The 14,015-nt window shown below is 46.0% G+C and overlaps 1 long non-coding RNA gene across 1 annotated transcript in view; it reads left to right on the top strand.

Annotated features, from left to right (window-relative positions):
- Positions 1-227: 227 nt before the first annotated feature.
- The window catches only part of LOC138473774 (uncharacterized), a 38,568-nt gene continuing 24,780 nt past the window's right edge, over positions 228-14,015 (top strand). Inside the window, exon 1 of the long non-coding RNA XR_011268908.1 lies at positions 228-480. This is a non-coding gene — a long non-coding RNA (uncharacterized lncRNA). The remainder of the gene's footprint in view (positions 481-14,015) is intronic.

Raw genomic sequence — 14,015 nt, forward strand, 5'->3', positions numbered from 1 at the left:
AGTTTTCTTTTTTTTTGCATCCTTCCGCAAATGTGTCCATTAAATTCTACATCCAACAGGCGTACCACTTCCCCACTAATATCTCATCAGCGGCTTCCCTTCGCACGGCACATGCTAGCGAGCAGCAGGAGCGTGTGTATGGCTTTAAGAGGCTTTGTATCAGTGATCCAAAGAAAACAAAGCAGTGCGCATGCGTGCGTGGCGGAGGACAAAAAGCGAAAGGAAAACTGCTGCGGGAACATTCAGCTTTGCGGAAAGATACGAAGAGTGGCGATCGTGCGGAAACACTTATTCAGTCAGTATTTGTTGAAATAATAGTGCGCGGAACGAAGCGCGTTACCTTGTCGATGTACACTCAGGGCCACTGCAACGCTCGGGCATGAGCAGAGCGGCTCCGTGTAAAACAGCTGCCGTAATGAATGTGGAGAAATCCTCATCGCCAATTGTAGTGTTGGGACAGAGTGACAGACACTACAAGGGGTATGTTTATAAAGAGATATTTATATTTATTACAGTTATATGTACATAAGTAATATTGATTAGGGAAAAGAGGAGAGAGGCTGCTCAACCCTGCAGAATCTGGAAAACGTTATCTTTCAAGCAGAGTTCCCTATTCCAGAACACAACAGAGAGCTTGTGTTAACTCCACCACCAATTAAGTGTGACACGTGGAACCATGATAAGGTCAGGCATGTCTCTCTTCCATCAGGCGAGCTTCCTTTCACGTAGCTGAGATGATACACAGGCCAGGGGAAAAGCCCTGCTTAAGAAGGCCTTTGGCGGTCACCTTTCAAGATAATTTTCGAGCCCCCAATCATTTGTAAGCAGTACCAGTCATGTTGCCATTGTATCACCCAGATACAAGCAGGAAGGGAGTATGTGCTGTCAGCTTACCATATTGCCAGAAGTGAGCTGCCATCCAGTGGCACTCATCGCATCCGTGTCAGCAGTTTACTGTGTAGCCAGGATTGAGCAGCAATCCAGTGACACACATAACAATTATGCAGGAAGCACAGACCTGTCATCTTGCCAGTGAGAGTGAGTCTTTGTCTGCTGTTGCAGGAAAGGGAAATGGCCGGAGGTCTGTTCAAGGCCAGTGATCAGGAATAATGACGTCATAGAACATGCAGGAGGCACGTTCGGAATAAAGTAACCTGATCGCGTGTATGCACGGAACGCTTACCACAGCAAGTTCCTGTTAGCGTACAGAAATGACAATGTGATAACCTCTCCATGCTGTTCGTGTGAAACATGAGAAAAGAACCATCTGCGTGCGAGAAGATTGTCTGTATGGATCGTTGAAATGAAATGGGCAACAGGAGTGTGTGCCGTTAAGAGCGCAGAAAAGGAACATCTTCAGGCCCGTTGACATGTATTGCTTTGACATGCTACTGTTAGGTTACAGCAATGTTAAGGACGTAATGCTGTTTTCTCTCGCACCTTGATAAGATCAGATGTCTGTTTATACAGAGGGCAATACGATTAGCTCAGATTACGTTTTTTGTGAAAATATTATGCATAACGTTTTTTTTTTTTTAAAAAAGAGAAAAGAATGAGTGATTGGGTAATTAATGAGTGCGAGATGAAATTTCATTTCTCCATGTGTGCTCTAAACATAGATGTTTACCAATTAAGCGTAATGGGGGATGAGTGAAAGGGAACCCGCTATATAGGTAAAGAGTTAGGTTTCTCTAATGTGATGTTATAGGTGAATTGCATTTAACACAGAAGGGCGAATACTGTGACTGGAAAAGAAAAGTTCCGTTCTTTGAAGCGCATTGGAGCGCATGGAAACAATTGCTAGGACTGATTTTCTATACTCTGGCCTGGTGACCAGATGTATACAAGGCCAACCTACATTGTGACAGGGACAACTCTGGGAAGCTGTAGCCAAACCAGTTCAGGTGGCATTGACAGGCGGTCTAGGCTAATTTCTTCAGAGGCGGTGAGCTTGTAATGGCTTCACAATGAGGTCACACAATGGGAATCAAATATTACACTTAGACAGGATGTATACAAATACAGTTCTTATGTATTGGTCAAAAACCCAATATGAAAAATGACTACTGGCAAATAGAGTTATCACAAAACACTGTTAAATTAAATACATGTATACAAATCAAAGGGGTGGGACGGTCTGGGAATCTCTCTACCAGCACAAACACAGCCCATTGACCTGTTCTTGGGTGGATGGCCCCTGGGAAAGTCTCAACCAAGTTTTTAGCTCACTGTCCCTTTCACAGAGGAGATATATCCCTGCATATCAGTCTTTGTCATGCCCAGGGGCAGTCCAGCACCGAAATGCTAGGCAATTCTTCACTGAACAAGAGTACAAACAGCATCCCTAGACACATGTTTCGGCCTAGTCGGGCCTCATCAGTGAGGTGGTGCTGTGCCTCTCTAAGAACAGTGATCAAGGGGCCCACGTCTGGATTCACCTGGCGACTTAGGGTGAGACACAAAGTTACTTAATATGCAAAACAAAGGGGGGTCTGGCAGTCTCTCTACCAGCACGAACACAGCCCATTGATCTGTTCTTGGGTGGATGGCCCCTGGGAGAGTCTCAACCAAGTCTTTAGCTCACTGTCCCTTTCACAGAAGAAAAATATCCCTGCATATCAGTCTTTGTCCTGCCCAGGGGGAGTCAAGCACCAAAATTCTAGGCAATTCTTCTCTGAACAAGAGCTCAAACATCAACCCCAGACACATGTTTCGGCCTAGTCGGGCCTCATCAGTGAGGTGGAGCTGTGCCTCTCTAAGAACAGTGAGCAAGGGGTCCATGTCTGGATTCACCTGTCGATGTAGGGTGAGACACAAAGTTACTTAATATGCAAAACAAAGGGGGGTCTGGGAGTCTCTCTACCAGCACAAACACAGCCCATTGACCTGTTTTCGGGTGGATGGCCCCTGGGAGAGTCTCAACCAATCACTGTCCCTTTCACAGAGGAGAAATATCTTTGCATATCAGTCTATGTCCAGCCCAGAGGCAGTCCAGCACCAAAATGCTAGGCAATTCTTCTCTGAACAAGAGTACCACCAGCAACCCCAGACACATGTTTCGGCCTAGTCGGGCCTCATCAGTGAGGTGGAGCTGTACCTCTCTAAGAACAGTGAACAAGGGGTCCATGTCTGGATTCCCCTGGTAACTTAGTGTGAGACACAAAGTTACTATGCAAAACAAAGGGGGGTCTGGGAGTCTACCAGCACAAACACAGCCCATTGACCTGTTCTTGGGTGGATGGCACCTGGGAGAGTCTCAACCAAGTCTTTAGCTCACTGTCCCTTTTACAGAGGAGAAATATCCCTGCATATCAGTGTTTGTGTTGCCCAGGGGCACTCCAGCACCGAAATGCTAGGCACTCCTTCTCTGAACAAGAGTACAGGCCTTATCAGTGAGGTGGTGCTGTGCCTCTCTAAGAACAGTGAGCAAGGGGTCCATGTCTGGATTCCCCTGGTAACTTAGGATGAGACACAAAGTTACTTAATAGGCAAAACAAAGGGGGGTCTGGGAGTCTCTCTACCTGCACGAACACAGCCCATTGACCTGTTCTTGGATGGATGGCCCCTGGGAGAGTCTCAACCAAGTCTTTAGCTTACTGTCCCTTTCACAGAGGAGAAATATCCCTGCATATCAGTCTTTGCCCCGCCCAGGGGCAGTCCAGCACCGTAATGCTAGGCAATTCTTCTCTGAACAAGAGTACAAACAGCAACCCCAGACACATGTTTCGGCCTAATCGAGCCTCATCAGTGAGGTGAGCTGCGCCTCTCTAAGAACAGTGAGCAAGGGGTCAACGTATTGATTCCCCTGTTATCTTAGGGTGAGACACAAAGTTACTTAATAGGCAAAACAAAGGGGGGTCTGGGAGTCTCTCTACCAGCACAAACACAGCCCATTGACCTGTTCTTGGGTGGATTGTCTCTGGGAGAGTCTCAACCAAGTCTCTAGCTCACTATCCTTTTCACAGAGGAGAGATATCCCTGCATATCAGTCTTTGCCCCGCCCAGGGGCAGTCCAGCACCGTAATGCTAGGCAATTCTTCTCTGAACAAGAGTACAAACAGCAACCCCAGACACATGTTTCGGCCTAATCGAGCCTCATCAGTGAGGTGAGCATATCAGTCTTTGTCCTGCCTAGGGGCAGTCCAGCACCGAACAGGTCAATGGGCCGATTAGTGCACTGTGTATGTCAGCGACTGCTGTGGTTGTAGCTTTGCTGCGGCTTTCAGGCTCTGAATCGGTTTACTGGTCCTAGGGTATATTGTGTTGCTAATGTATCTTTTGTAAATACATTTGTATGTGTATTTCCTGGTTGGTGACCTTTAGTTTCTGGCCGGTGTCCATCTGCGGTAATTCCGGTTCCAATGCCGGCACTTGTTTGGCATGTTTCATGCAATGGGTTGTGATTGCTGGTGGGAATCTGTGCTGGCAGCATGTGTGTAGATGTGGGATGTTGAGGTGTTTTCTCACACCTGTTTTGTGTTTGTGCTTGTTGATGTGTGGGATGTTCAATGTGTATTTATAAGCCTGTTGGGGTATATTTGTCTTGGCAGCTCGGTTAGTGAGTTAGTCATTGGTGGCGATATCAGATGTTCCATTTACAGGGCCCGGCAAGTGTCTTGTGATTTGTTATTAGTGGTGTGCACTAGATCTGCTGTGGTGGCTGTTGGTGTCATTGTCTTGTTCGTTTTTGTGTGTATGGTATTTTTGTTTGTGAGCTTTTGGATTAATTGGTATATTTAAATAGATATAAATTGCTCAGTTAGCAATTTGGCAAGAAACTGGTAAGACTCATTACTTGAGTTATTTGTTCTCTTTTTAGTGCCTTAGGGGGAGAGGTGTTGTGTGGGAGTTAGTGCATATAAGAAGTTTGTGATTTTGGATGCGCATAAATGCGTGTGATGCTTGTGATGTCATGTAAGGATGAGTTGTAAGAAGCACTCAAAGCACTTACATAGAACGTGGTTGTGCATTACAATTTGGCCCCTCTTTTGTTGATCATCGTGGTAATGTGTTCACCATCAAACTCCTTTGTTCAATTCCTTAAGGAGGAAGGTGTGTTGTGGTGAGTGAGTGTGCTGTGAGGTCATGGTTGATGTCATGCATGGAACCTTAGATGGCATCTTCTGAGATAAAGGTTCCAGGAGTGTAAGTTGACTGAGAGAGCCTGAGATAACAGCAGCCTGGGTGGTAGGCACTGGTTTCTCTGGAGTCCCAGCTTGTATCTGGACAGTTGTAGTAATAAAGACTGCAAACCTACACCGGAACGAGTAGCTGTCTTTCCTTGAATCCTGCCTTCATCTCTTAAGAAGTTACCCAGGTAGAGCACAAGATAGAACCTCACATTAACCTTAAATTCACTATGGCATTTACAAGAATATGTTGGTGTTTGTGTATCTATAAAATGTATTAGAATATCATAGAATATACACAGAACTGTTTCGGAAACCAACTGATAAAAGTACACAACTTCATTTCATGGGTTTTCCCCCACAGTGCCTACAATGAAATCTACCAAATGGCCAGATTTTGAGGGTGGAAATAAATTGTACACATGCGCAAGGTATTGATAATTACGCAGCTGAGACTTACAATGGGAGGATAATTGTTAAAATGTCAATCTGCGAAATCTGCCTACAAAAAAAAGATAAAATATGCTTGATAAATTATGTTGTGTTTCGACAGTTACCCCCATCAGTTGGTGATTAAGGGCATGGACAAAGAACTGGCACGTAATCAAACAACTTGGTGTTCTATCATTTAAATGTATCGTTGACTTTAAGAAGCGCTGGAATTTGATACAACATCTACTTCATGCTAACCCTGCACAAAAGATGGATTCCACCATTACAGAAATGTGTGGTTTACCATGACTCATAGGCAAGTTCAGATGTGACAACTTAAGTGTGTCCGTTAACTGACAACATCAAAAATATTATATCTTAAACGCTTCAGATGTAAATCTTTTAAACATACAAGTGTCATTGTAAACAAAATGTCATCTGGTTGGTTTTACATGACTTTGTTTTGTTATTCCGAATATGGTGAGTGCAGCAGAATCAGTAATGGCGCAGTCTAATTGGGATATCATTTATTTGGAATTAGAAGATTATGTAAGCAGGAAATTCTGTTTGTCCGCAGCAAAAAGGGCCTCATGATTGTTTTCACCTTACCTTATTATGTTAATCTAGAATTTTTATGTGGGCTTGAAAGGGTATTTTAAGACACTTTTCTTTGTTTTGTTATAGGGGGTGACCCCTGTGATGTTCCAGGTAAGCATGGCGCATGCGCGAGCCTCGGTTGGGCCCGCGCATGCGCAGTTGAATAAACGGCATCCGTGCGGGCAGTTGCCGCCGGGACGCGTAACAGGCAGCCTCGCGTCCTGCACCTCTCTGTGTAAGTGCATGTATACATGCATGCGTGTGGGCCGCCTGAGGCACGGGTGGCCACATAACAACCCCCATGACCCCCTTCTGATCTGATGCCTACTACTTCCCCATTCCCTTACCTCCACACAACAGCTTTATCTAGGTGTGGGTCATTCTCAAATCGAATGACTAGGATGTGGTAGATGGGTTAACACAAAACACCTAGTTGCACTCAGATTAAATTCCATATTAGTGTCACCCAATCAGGATGCTCATATGCGAGCAATACTTTCTGAGAGTTCACCACAGTTCAAAGATTCCCTTTGGCTGTATTGCACAGTAGACTCCTCTTGTTAAATGCATGATACTGCCACTGAGGAGTACTGGCATTCTACTTTTTATCTCATCCTGCACAACCACTGTATGACTGTCACCTAATTTACCATGTGTTCTGCTCCCCCAATGCTGTTATTCTTATTGCTTCCACTTCTTTTCATGGTTTTGCTCCATTTTGACCATTTATTTTTAACCAAAAATAGAACTGGGACTACTGCCTTGCCCCAAGCCTGCTAATTATTTCCAAAAACAAGGCTGGATTCATATAGTGTTTTCTCCTTACATTTCATAGGCTCTGTCACTGGTTTTCAAATTGGTGTGCCGATCACTCAGTTTTTGTTTCATAGACATAGGCATAGCTCTTGACATTTTGGGCCTGATTCATGTAATGTTTTCATCCCTGCAAAGTGACTTTGTGGCTAAAAAGAGCAGTTTGTGACGCGCAAAACACCTTTTCCCAATTCATGGATCAGACTTTACGTGACTTTGAGCATGCACATCCTGCCTTTGCGTGGTGGTGAGCACTTTCTGAGACACGCCGCACAAAGTGTGGGAAGGACCTGTGCAAAGAAACAAATAGGGGGCGGAAACATGCATATTCCCCATTTTCACTGCAAAATGAGAAAAAACAAGGAATAACATGGGTGTGTTGGGGGACGCACCAGAGAAAGAAATTACACACCCAGTAAAGCACATTCCTAAACAAATTAATGGATTACAATGCACAAATCCACGACGGGAAAAGGCACATGCACTCCTTTTGATCTTACCGCCACATGATATCAGACACAACGTACAAGGGAAACATATATAAAGCACACAATGCACACCATTCAAACACCACTCTACCATGATGAATCCAGCTATGGTGGCACCAATCATACATGTCCGTGGAAGAAGGAGGAGATGGAGGGTGAGGAGCATGATGTACAACATTCTTTGGGAGGCCAGATGATGAAGTGTATACAAGGTACAGATTCCCTCCCCATATCATCCTAGACCTGGTCAGGAGTTGGAGGAAATCTCTGCATCACACACAATCTGCCCCCATGACCTCACACCCCTGGAGAAGTTTCTGACAGGCCTACAATTCCTAGACACAGGCTCTTTCCAGCACACCTCTGCCATTGTTGGGGGCATAGTGCAGACCACACAATCACAGTGTCTACACCAGGTATTGCACTGCATTGCATCATGTGTGTGTAGGTACATATGCATGCCACTCAGACCACAGGCAAGGCAGTGAGTGTGCCAGCAGTTCTATGCCATTGCACACTTCCCACCGATACTGGGTGCCATCGACTGCACGCATGTTCTGCTACAGAACCCCCCCCTCCCCACTGACGATGCATATTTGCTGCAACTCAGAGCATTACCATCAATCAATGTCCAGGTCATCTGCGATGCAAAGGGAGTCATAATGTATGTCAATGTAACTTTCCCTGGAAGCACAAATGACAGCTATATTTACTGCCACTTACTACTGTACCGGGCTCTGGCATCGGGAACATTTGTCAACACCTGGCCTATCGGTGAGTTTCAACTGTCATGCACATGCATGCAGTCACGTGACACACTGAATAACATACCTTGGGCCTCATTACGAGGTTGGAGGCAGCCATGGAGCTGTTAGCTCCATGGCTGCCTCCAAAACCCTTCCGACGCCACCCTGATGAATGGAGCAATTACCGGTCCATTCCGAGGTCGGAGGGACCGGTAATTCCCCATTCACCAGGGCCATTCCCCATTCCCACTTGAGCCCCCATAGGGCTCAATGGGAAAGGGGAAGGCGCTAATAACCGAACCGCAAATTGCAGTACCGTTATTAGCTCTAGAGTCCCTTTGCAAGTACCGTCCTTAACTCCTGCAAAAAGCAGGCGTTAAGGAAGGACCCGCAAAGAAAACTCGTAGTAGGGAGGTAAGGGATTACCGGCACCAGTGCCCTTACTGGTGCCGGTAATCCCTTACCTCCCACCTCGTAATGAGGCCCCATGAAAATCAATGCTAATTACAATCATTGGCACATTTGCAACAGACAGTGCCCACACACTCTCACCATTCCTGCTCACACCATTTCAAAATCCTACAACAACAGTTGAAGTATTTACAACGCAGCAGATATAGCAACTAGGGGGACAGAGGAGCACACATTTGGGGTGCTTGTAAGGGCCCATCCCTGTCTTACTACATGCAATACAAATAAATCAGACATTCCCCAACGGGGAATAAGGCTAAGAGAACAGGTTGCGAGAGTTTGGATCTTTTATCGAGAATTGGCATCCAGAACACTCTGCTGCCTGAGAGCGCTCTGGCAAAAATTACAATTACATGACAATATAAAGTGAAACATCGTCATAGATAACGCAACTAACATAGGGTACTAGGTCAGTGCAGAATTGGATAGGCAGTATAGATACACATGGTCCACTGGGCATTGCTCCATCCGGATTGGATGTCCAGTTGGTGGGAGGGCGAAAGTCATGAGGTCGATCTGCGAGTGTCCGGGCGGGGTGAGGGTCAGGTCGCTGTGAGGCAGGGTGGCCCTAGCTAAGCTAACGTAATACAACCTAATAAAACATGCACTAAATAATAGTCATCACAACTCCTTTGAGCAAATCATTGTAAACCTATATATTTAATTTGTGTATTTGCATCATCACTTATTGGGACTTATATGGGGTACTAGGTTAAGGGTCTTGACCAGTGTGATAACGTTGATTGCACAGAGGGTCTGGACTCATCAAAGAGTCTGAGGCAGGTTGACGTTTGTTAGTAGTGGGAGACAAGGGCAGGTTTGTGGAGGTGGATGAGCTCAAGCCGGTTCACACACGGGACAGTGATCTCAGAGGAAGAGTGAGATGTTACATTTGTTTTTGTTGCAATTACCTCCGACTCGAGCGTGAGAATGGAGCTGTGAAGCTTTCAGACACAGTGAGAAAGGGTGGGGGCCTTGTGCGCTGTGTGCGCGGCACTGCTGAGGGGAGATAAGCCTTTCCGTATTATCGTAGTGAGGCCTAGTCAAAAAATGGAGTCGAGGGTGCACAAAATGAATGCCACATGTCCTGCACAACAGCCCCCTCAACGCAAATGCCAGCCGATGCTGGTATTACATAAGGGCGATGGAGGCATTCCCCACCATTGGAGGCATATGGTCCAAGTTGGCCTGAATGCATTTGGGGGTCCTAAAGACCCCTTGCTCCCACACATTCCCCCTTTCGTTACATCTAAAGTAACAAACTATTGGCTCTTTTGTTCTCACTTTGATAATACTCAGCTTCAGCTATCACTTCATCCCAAGCTGGTGTATCTTTAATGGCATCCATGCCCTACATAAGCTTTTCAGGCTGTAGCCCTTTCTTGCGTATTCATCTGGGTTGCATGTCATATATCCCTCCATCCCCGTCCAGGTCCACCCACACTCCCCTGTACCATTGCAGCTCGCTTGGTTCTTTCATGGTGGTGTGGTATAGGTTATCAACCCTGTCCCCATTCTGTCGGTATATAGCTGTCATGCAATACTTTGGTGAGTTAGGCTCTCCAGTTTGCATTTGTGCGTCTATCATAGTTGCTACTGTTGCCTGTCGGCCCATCGGCCATAGGGAACCAGGCTGCACCTCACTGAGGAGGTCCAACAAGGCCGAAACATATCTGGGGTTGCTTGGTTTTCTGTGCAGAGGGGACCTGGCCTAGCAGTTCAGGCTGGGCTGCTACCATTGGTGGCGGCAGCTGACTGATTTGCACATGGCTGGACCCCTTTTGCAATGGCGCAGACGGGCTAAAAAACATTGGTGTGGAAGGTTGCCCAGAGCAATTGCCAGCGGTTCAGATTCATTTGAAACCTTCCACCCATCACTTTTGTGGTCACAGTTTGTCTCTCCATGTGAGAGAGGGTATGCCCAGACGTGGGTCCCTTGCTCGCTGCGCCAAAGGGAACCAGGCTGCACCTCACTGAGGAGGTCCAACAAGGCCGAAACATGTCTGGGGTTGCTTGGTTTTCTGTGTAGAGGGGACCTGGCCTAGCAGTTCGGGCTGGGCTGCTACCATCGGTGGCGGCAGCTGACTGATTTGCACATGGCTGGACCCCTTTTGCAATGGCACAGACGGGCTAAAAAACAGTGGTGTGGAAGGTTTCCCAGAGCAATTGCCAGTGGTTCAGATTCATTCGAAACCTTCCACCCATCACTTTTGTGGTCACTGTCGGCCCATCGTTACCATCATCATAGTTGAGTTAGGCATAGATTTTGCACAGCATCGGATACCTAGTTGGCACACACAGAAAAATAGCAGAATGAAAACGAGGACAGGTACAAAAATGTTCATCACGACGTTGAACCAGGAAGGTACCCAGCTGAACATATTGTTAAACTAGTTGCTTGGTTCTATTCCTCCCTCTTTCGACATTCTCTCCCAGGCTATGTACTGCTGAGATCACGTGGGAGAGGGTCCCATTATCTGCATCTTCAGAGGGTACGAATGTACAGCATGTGCTCATGATTTTTCGGCAAACACCGCCATCCATTGCTTTGAGAAGATCTAGGATGTACTGGTTCTGCATTGTCATTAGGCTCAAGGCACGAAGTTCCACTTTAATCACATTGAATGCCTCTTCAGTGTTGTTGGCCAGTTGGATTAACTCGTAGCTGACAATTTGTACCCACTTGGCGTTAGTTTGAGCTTGGAGTCCTGGCTTTAAGAGGGAAGCAAAGAATGTCTCTGCTGAGTTGAAGAGTTTATACTTCGGCGGGATCTCGGCAAGAAGAGCAGATGATTCAGTAGAGATATAGTTTGATGACCTCCTTTTGCGAGAGAGTCTGTTTTTTAGTTCACTTTCTGACAACAGGTCATATGAAGGAGGCTCTGTTATTGCTACTTGGGGCGCTGCCGATGTGCCAGCCGATTGCCCTGCTGCCGATATGCCAGCCAACTTCCCTGCTGCCGATAAGCCAGCCGAACCTTCACCTCCTTGGATATGACTTTCTGGGATTACCATCAGAGCTGAATGTAGAGTGGCTGGGGCACAAGTATCTCCCCATGATGCCAGGAGATGCAGGTAGGCTTGTTTACCACAGACCCAGTAAATGTCCATGAGTGAAGCTCTGCCTTTCATGTCTGGAATTATAATTGTTTTGTTGCATTGCTTGTTGGGGCCCACTGGCAACTTCCACTCTCCATGAAAACCAAGCTCATGTGGTATTTCTTTTTGCGTCTTGATGGGTTTTTCTAGTGCGGTGACCCAGGTGAGTTTTGCAAGGTGCTGGGACCAGACAGGAGCCCACGTTTCTTTGACCCATTGGAAGTTTTATTTGGTGAGTCCTCTAAGTGCCTCAGCTTTGCACTCGATCGTTTCGTCATGCCACTTTTTTTCTGAGAATCTTGTTCCTTTTATGATGAAGAATGGTTCTTTAATCTTGGCGCCTGCTTGTGCATGTTCTCTCGTTCTGCAGCAGTTCTATTGTAGCTGTGTGTGCCTGGAAGGTGCTCCGAATTCTACATAATACAAGATGAATCAAACACTGAGCGTCTGACAAGGATACTTCTTATGGTACTAGTATTTTGGGTGTGCCTGATGTGTGCGGTATGAGAGAGCCGACATAGCAGCTCTCGTCTGTGGCTTGTTTTGCAGTGGCACTCATATCTGAGTACCATTTGTTTGATTAGTCGGGGTGGCAGGGATCTTCAATTTCATCTAATCCCAGGCCATGGTGGATATCATATCTTTTCCCTTCCACCCCCCTTTTCCGTCTCTTTCTCCCCCCTTCCTGGTTATTGATTGGTTTTACTTTTCGATAGTATATAGGAAACACACTCCTGCCCATGTTGTGTCATTAAGTTCATTCACAGTGTACCCAACTGATAAATCTGGGGACACTTGGGTAGCAGCAACATGAAAGTGCATTATTGTTCCTTGTGAGGTAGGTTCTCTGGTTGTCTGTGCATTAACATTTATCATGTTAGGTTTATTTACCCAAAAGTAATCACCTTCATATTGGTTTGTTTCATTGTCATTGCTCACACTTATAGCAAGTGGAAGGAAGGGGGCTGTTGCGGTGCCATTAATGTGCAACGTAGTGAGGTTTGTATTGGCAGAGTAATCATTGCAGAATAATTATCTCTCCACATTATTTTTACCCCTGCCCAAATATGTACTGACCCTTCTCGTATTAGCTGTGCCCCACTGCCCCCCCTCTTTCATATCTTCCACAATGAAAAACATGGTATAGTACCACTCCTGCCCATGTTGTGTCATTAAGTTCATTCACAGTGTACCCAACTGATAAATCTGGGGACACTTGGGTAGCAGCAACATGAAAGTGCATTATTGTTCCTTGTGAGGTAGGTTCTCTGGTTGTCTGTGCATTAACATGTATCATGTTAGGTTTATTTACCCAAAAGTAATCACCTTCATATTGGTTTGTTTCATTGTCATTGCTCACACTTATAGCAAGTGGAAGGAAGGGGGCTGTTGCGGTGCCATTAATGTGCAACGTAGTGAGGTTTGTATTGGCAGAGTAATCATTGCAGAATAATTATCTCTCCACATTATTTTTACCCCTGCCCAAATATGTACTGACCCTTCTCGTATTAGCTGTGCCCCACTGCCCCCCCTCTTTCATATCTTCCACAATGAAAAACATGGTATAGTACCATGCCATAAAAAATAGCATTATAAAAAACAATATTGCGGAATATTTCAGGGCACACACACAATTATAATATTTATTCATTCTATTAGCTACCCTATTGCTAACTAACATTGCGCTGGTATCTGTGAGTGCACTTCTTTCGGCCATTGTGCTACCTGGAGGGGCGATATAAATTGTGAAGTGACACGCAAACATTTAATTTCTCATATGATATGATATGGCATTTATAACGCGCCTACACACAAGTGTTTCAAGGCGCGACGAGGCAGGGAGTGGGAACAGAGGGAAGACAGACAACGATCTTACTAGGCCAGGTGTCATTCAGATTGCGCAAGTGCATGGGAAGGGGAAAAGGAAGAGTGTGAGGGGGAAAGGAGCAAGGAAAGTGCAGTACATGTGATAGTAGAATAAATACGATAAATAAAACGACCAGCTGGTGGTAAGTGCAAGGAAGTGCAGACATAAGTGCTGGTAGGGGGGACTGTATGGATACAGAAAACTGTCCCCAGGTGCAGGGGTTGCTAGGGAGGCAGTGCAGGTGTGCAACTGGCAGGGCCTGAGCCTGAGGTCAGAAAGGGTGGGCAGGTAACCAGCGCAGTTTCAACCAGGAATTCGGCAGGGGAGAGGGGGAGAGAAAGCAGAAGCAAAGAGGAAGGTTTTGAGGTGCTTC

Source organism: Ambystoma mexicanum, chromosome 8 (genome assembly GCF_040938575.1).
Source record: "Ambystoma mexicanum isolate Mex_15411 chromosome 8, UKY_AmexF1_1, whole genome shotgun sequence".
Classification (NCBI taxonomy): domain Eukaryota; kingdom Metazoa; phylum Chordata; class Amphibia; order Caudata; family Ambystomatidae; genus Ambystoma; species Ambystoma mexicanum.